This window comes from Globicephala melas, chromosome 17 (assembly GCF_963455315.2).
Source record: "Globicephala melas chromosome 17, mGloMel1.2, whole genome shotgun sequence".
Lineage (NCBI taxonomy): Eukaryota > Metazoa > Chordata > Mammalia > Artiodactyla > Delphinidae > Globicephala > Globicephala melas.
In genome coordinates, this window is record NC_083330.1 from 46,167,989 (window position 1) to 46,174,680 (window position 6,692).

General features: G+C 45.3%; 1 pseudogene; it reads left to right on the forward strand.

The window, feature by feature from the left end:
• Positions 1 to 322: 322 nt before the first annotated feature.
• Positions 323 to 1,125, forward strand: LOC115856684 (large ribosomal subunit protein eL8 pseudogene; annotated as a pseudogene).
• Positions 1,126 to 6,692: the final 5,567 nt, after the last annotated feature.

A 6,692-nucleotide genomic window follows, 5' to 3' on the forward strand; every position in this document is an offset into this window, starting at 1 on the left:
AACAACCTTGAAAAAGAACAAAATCGGAAGACTCACACTTCTTAATTTCAAAACTTACTACAAAGGTGTAATAATCAAAACAATATGGTACTGTCATAGGACAGACATATAGACCAATGGAAGCTAATAGAGAGCCCAGAAATAAACCCTGAATATACGGTCAAATGCTTTTTAACAAAGGTGCTAAGACCATTCAATGAGGAAAAGACAGTCTTTTTAACAAACAGTGCTGGGAAAACTGTATATCCACATGCAAAAGAATGAAGTTGGACCTTACTTTACGTCACATACAAAAATCAGCTCAAGTTCTCTCTGCCAGCCGTTCAAGATGCCGAAGGGAAAGAAGGCCCAGGGGAAGAAGGTGGCCCCGGCCCCTGCTGCCGTGAAGCAGCAGCAGGCCAAGAAGGTGATCAATCTCCTGTTTGAAAAAAGGCCCAAGAATTTTGGCATTGGACAGGACATACAGCCCAAAAGGGACCTCACCCACTTCGTCAAACGGCCCCGCCATATCCAGCTGCAGTGGCAAATCCTCTATAAGCAGCTGAAAGTGCCTCCTGCTTTTAACCAATTCATCCAGGCCTTGGACCGCCAAACAGCTACTCACCTGCTTAAGCTGGCCCACAAGTACAGACCAGAGATGAAGCAAGAGAAGAAGCAGAGGTTGCTGGCCTGAGCTGAGAAGAAAGCTGAGGGCAAAGGGGGTGTCCCCACCAAGAGGCCACCTGTCCTTCAAGCAGGGGTTAATACTGTCCCCACCTTGGTGGAGAACAAGAAGGCTCAGCTGGTGGTGATTGTACATGACATGGATCCCATTGAGCTGGTGGTCTTCCTGCCTGCCCTGTGCTGTAAGATGGGGGATCCCTACTGCATCATCAAGGGGATGGCCAGGCTGGGACATGTGGTCCACAGGAAGACCTGCACCACCATTGCCTTCACACAAGTCAACTCGGAAGACAAAGGGGCTCTGGCTAAGCTAGCGGAAGCCATCAGGACTGATTACGATGATGATATGACAACCTCTGCCTTCACTGGGGAAGCAACATCCTTGGTCCAAAATCAGGGGCTCACATTGCCAAGCTGGAAAAGGCAAAGGCCAAGGAGCTGCCTACCAAACTGGCCAGGTGAGTGTACACTATTGAGTTTTCTGTACATAAAAGTAATAAAAATTCTTTGGCCAAAAATAAACCCAAACAAACAAAGAAAAATTAGCTCAAATGGGAATTCCCCAGAGGTCCAGTGGTTAGGACACAGTGCTTTCACTGCGGGGTCCCAGGTTCAACCCCTGGTCAGGGAACTAAGATCCTGCAAGCCACGTGGCGCAGCCAAATAATATAAAATGAAATAAAATAGTATGTATGAGCTATGCATTATATGCACACACACAGAAACTGTAAACTTCGTGAGATGTGGAGCTGTATCTTGCCCCAGACATTTTTTCCCACAGGTCTGGTACACCGCAGTCTTGTCCCAAAGGAAGCTTTCAATATATATTTTGAATTAAATGAATGAAGGAGAGAGAAAGAATACTCTGTTTAATTCTTCCATTACCACCAGCATTATTTTTCTAAAATTCAGAGGCAATCAGGCCATTTTTGGCTCCGAATTCTTGCATGACTTCCCTCCCAGTGCCTCCGGAGTCGAGTGTGGGCTCGTTACCTGGCAGGCAACCTCCCTCCCTCTGCTCTCTGCATCCTCTCCACCTCATCCTCACCACGGTACAATGGAGGGAATGGCTTTGGCCTTTGTGCACTTGGTAAAATAGGGGCAATAGATACCACCTCAAGGATTGCTGAAACGATTAAATGAGGTGACATCTGAAAATGTCCAGCATATACTTGAGACCAGTCAATTCGTGCTGGTTTCTTTTTCTCCCTCCTGCACCCTGCTCTTCAGCCACATTGTAGTTTTTGCTGTCTCAGAGCACACACATAGTTTCCCTTCTCCAAGTTTTTGCTTATCCTTTTCCCACTGCTTCACATATGTCCTCCTGGTCACTCTATAAAAATTTAATGAACACTTCAAGACATATCTCAAAGTGCATTTACTCAGTGAAAGTTTTCTGACTCCCCCAGGAGATTTAAAATTGTCTGGGGGCTTCCCTGGTGGCACAGTGGTTAAGAGTCTGCCTGCCAATGCAGGCGATATCGGTTCAAGCCCTGGTCCGGGAGGATCTCACATGCCGCGGAGCAACTAAGCCTGTGCGCCACAACTACTGAGCCTGTGTGCCACAACTACTGAAGCCCGCGTGCCTAGAGCCCATGCTCTGCAACAAGAGAAGCCACGGCAATGAGAAGCTGGCGCACCTCAATGAAGAGTGGCCCCTGCTTGCCGCAAGTAGAGAAAGACCATGCACAGCAACGAAGACCCAACGCAGCCAGTAAATAAATAAATAAAATAAATTTATGTATTTAAAAAAAAAGCTGTCTGGGAGGAAGAAAAGCTTACCTCTACCCTTCTAGGTTCTTCTGGCTGGTCTAAGAATGAAATTGTTGTAAGACTGATGAACAGGAGAAAATCAAATTTTAATCTGTGCATATGGAAACCCTACATACATGAGAGGTTCAGAGACAGAAAGATAAAATGAGGCATATATGCCATCCTGAGCTAAGGAATGGGATCGGGGCCTGGAATTTCCAAGGACAGGAAGGCAATTTCAGAATGATAAGAAGAGCAGATGGCTGGGAATTAGATGTTTACTCTGCCATATAGATGGCGCTGCTTAGGTAAAATTTATTTCTGGTAATAACTTTTTCTGGGAAAAATCCCCAATTTTAATTCTTCCAGGTAGTTAAGGGAGGGGCAGTAGTTTCTCTTGAGCCTACAGGGTCTCCATTGCCTTTAACACAAAATAATCCACATGCCAAATTAGCACACCTTAGGGAGGCCTGTTCTTAACCCTTATAATCCTTTATAAAGCTTTCATGTAATTTTGTAAGTTTCTTAAAAGTTTTCTTTTTTAAAAAAATTTATTCATTTATTTATTTATTTTTGGCTGCATCGGGTCTGCGTTGCTGAGCACAGGCTTTCTCTAGTTGCAGCGAGCGGGGGCTACTCTTTGTTGCGGTGCGCAGGCTTCTCGTTGCAGTGGCTTCTCTTGTTGCCGAGCACGGGCTCTAGGCATGCAGGCTTCAGTAGTTGTGGAGTGTGGTCTCAGTAGTTGTGGCTCGTGGGCTCTAGAGCTCAGGCTCAGTAGCTGTGGCTCACGGGTTTAGTTGCTCCACGGCATGTGGGATCTTCCCGGACCAGGGCTCGAAGCCCTGTCCCCTGCATTGGCAGGCAGATTCTTAACCACTGCGCCAGCAGGGAAGCCCCAGTTTCTTAAAAGTTTTCTAAGAAACTTTCATAGAATTGTCTTGTATTATAATTATTTGTGGACATATCTTATGGGCATATATGTCTTATCTTCAGAGCCCAACACAATATTTATTAAATTGAATTGATTTTTTTTTTTTTTTGGCCGTGCTTCAAGGCTTGTGGGATATTAGTTCCCTGACCAGGGATTGAGCCCTGAGCCCTCAGCAGTGGAAGCATGGAGTCCTAACCACTGGACTGCCAGGGAGTTCCCTTGAATTGAATTTTTTTGACCAGGAAATTTGGGGCTTAGATTTCATAAATGAAATACATCATAAAGGCTTTCCAAGTACAGTCTCCCTATAAATAGCTTCTCTCTTTATGTGATAACATCCAGCCTGGCAATTTAGCACCCTTGCCAGCCACAGCTCTCTGGAAGATATAGCTACACAAGACAGTGTAAGATAATGTGACTTCTAGGGATGGGCGGTGGAGGTGATGGGGGTGGGGAAACGCACAGCTGATTGGACCAGGGGTGAGCACACACCTGACCCAGCAAGAACCAATCATTTGCTCAGAAACGACCTGAGTGGCCCAGGTTTTCTCAGAAGAGCCAGGCTATTCCTTCCTCTCTGAAGGACTTCAGTGTGTGTAGTCAATTGAGGGTGGGTCCTGGAGCTTACCAGCCATGGTGTAAGTCCAGGAGGAACGGCCAAGCTGTGCCTCTGGCAGGGTGAAGGAGCAGAGAAAGGAAGGCAAAATGGAGGAAAGGCGGAAGCTGGCGCAGAAGCAGAGACAGAGAGACACAGGGAAGAGTCACCCTGCTCCTGAGGGCTCCCCAGTTCTCTGGCCAATTTGAATGGAGCCCAGCAACACTTCGTTTTCTGTCCTTGGATCCTGTGAGATCTCTGTGTACTCTCAGCAAGTACCCCGTTTTACCTCAGTTGGACTGATGTTTCTTACAGTCACGCACATCCTGGCTACAAAAAGGAAACTTTTTGTTTGTTTGTTTTTTGCGGTACGCGGGCCCCCCACCGCTGCGGCCTCTCCTGCCGCGGGGCACAGGCTCCGGACGCACAGGCCCAGCGGCTACGGCCCACGGGCCCAGCCGCTCCGCGGCACGCGGGACCCTCCCGGACCGGGGCACGAACCCGCGTGCCCCGCATCGGCAGGCAGACTCTCAACCACTGCGCCACCAGGGAAGCCCGGAAACTCTTTTGCTGAATCAACTCCAGCATGTAATGTGTCCAGTCACCTGAATTTATACCTCATCTTTGTCCCTCCTTTACTAGCTAATGATGACTTTCAGCAAAATTTTTGCTCACTCCATGTCTCGTTTCTTTAATAGGTAAAACACAATAATTTCATATCATGTTTTACCACTTACCAATTACTTTCCATACATTATCTCACATGAATTTTTTTTAAAGTTCTTAGAATATGGCAAAGAAATTTTATTCATATTTTACAGACTTCCCAAGATCTCTGTAAACTCAGGTCACCATCAGCCTACCTCAGAGAATGTAAATATTTTTTTAAAAGGATAATAAACTGTAGCTTGAATGAATGAATGAATGCACTCTAAATGAATGAATACACTCTAAGATCTCTTCCATGAGAATTTTTGTTGAAAAACTTTCAAGTCGTTAGAGGTAACAGTGACTTCATATTCTATTTATATAAGTCCTGTTTCAAAATATATTGATACTGAGTTCAATAGTAGGACCACTAGATTGAAGACCTCCAGTTATGATAAAATGCTATATTTCTAAAAATATGCGTAATATTCCTGCCTGAAGTTTAATTTCAAGGCTACAGGCTCAAGACCTTACCTAGACCTGTGAGCAATACCTGGTACTTTCCCACTTTAAAAATATGCTATCTTGGGTCACAAAGAACTTTCAGTACTAGCATGATGCCACACAGTCCTGTGTCCCAGAACTTGCTCATGGTGTCCCCAAGGCCACTGACACAACCTGACCAGGTCCCACCACAGGCAACTTTCTTCGTCTCCTTCCTACTTGCCGGGGCTGCCTGACAGGCTGATTCTGCTCAGAGCTCGCAGCCCACACATGGCTTAGGGGGAGGCCGATCGTGCTGCTCCCCAGAGCTGCCCTGCACTGTTCCACGCAGGGTCCTGCTGAGTCACCACCTTCTCCTCCCAGCTGCCACCATCAGACCACATGGCTTCTTTCTCATTTCAGCCCGAAAGAGAAGAGTACCTTATGCAAACTAGGCGCGAGCACAAAAACGCAACCCCCTTCCTCCCTCACACCAAAAAGCACGTCCTTATATGATGTAGGGATTAACCAACACAGCGTGTTATAATTGCACCCACCTGAAAAAGAGACGGAAGGAGAAACCAGGTTTGGGGCTGGTTCACTGCTGAAAGAGCTGACCCTCAGTTGGACCTGTTCAATACCGCTCCAAGAGAAGCACCAAGTGTGTGTGTTGGAAGAGATCATAACTTTCATCTCTTTTGCTATAATGCTGATAGCTCCCATTATAGTCATATGTAATAATGTTAGTAACATTGACATCATATGCTATGTTAATTCCTGTATGTACATTCTGTACATAATAGAATGCATGTAAAGCCTTTAACATAGTGCCTGTCGCAAATAAGTGTTCAATGAATGACAGATACAGAAGTAGTGGTAGTATATTATGTTATTATATTGCATAATATATTATTATTGCAGTACTAGTAGTAGTATCTTACTTATCCCACCCCCAAATCTTTGCTGAGCTTTTGCTTATCCATCAGTCATCCCTTCAGGAAACATCTACTGAGCATGTTCTACATACGGAGCACTGTATTAGGCCCTGGGGGCACAGAAGGATAGGCCCATGCTCTTTCAGGCATGGGTTCCAATCTAGCTTAACCACTATCTTTCTGGGTGGTGTTGGGCATGCTCCTTCAGCTTTCTGAGATTAAGTTTATTCAACTGTTAAATGAGTACAATAATTTCTATGTCATAGGATTCTTGATGGGATTAGAAGCACATGCAAAGGGCTTAGCCCAGCACATTACTCATACAAGGAGAAGCACTTAATATAATCTTAGCATCATTTAATATGGAATTTTTATATGTCACTCTTAAAAAAGAATCCTGAAAAAAAAAAAAAAAAAAAAAAGAATCCTGGGATTTCCCTGGTGGTCCAGTGGTTAAGACTCTGTGCTCCCAAGGCAAGGGGCCTGGGTTCAATCCCTGGTCAGGGAACTAGATCCCGCATGCCACAACTAAAAAGATCCTGCATACCACAACTAAGACCCGGCGCAGCCAAATAAATAAATAAATATATATATATAAATTTTAAAAGAAGAACCCTAGGAGAGAATTCCTTTTCAAGGTCACGCAGGGATCACTAGTAGAACCTGGGACTCAAACCCTAGTCTA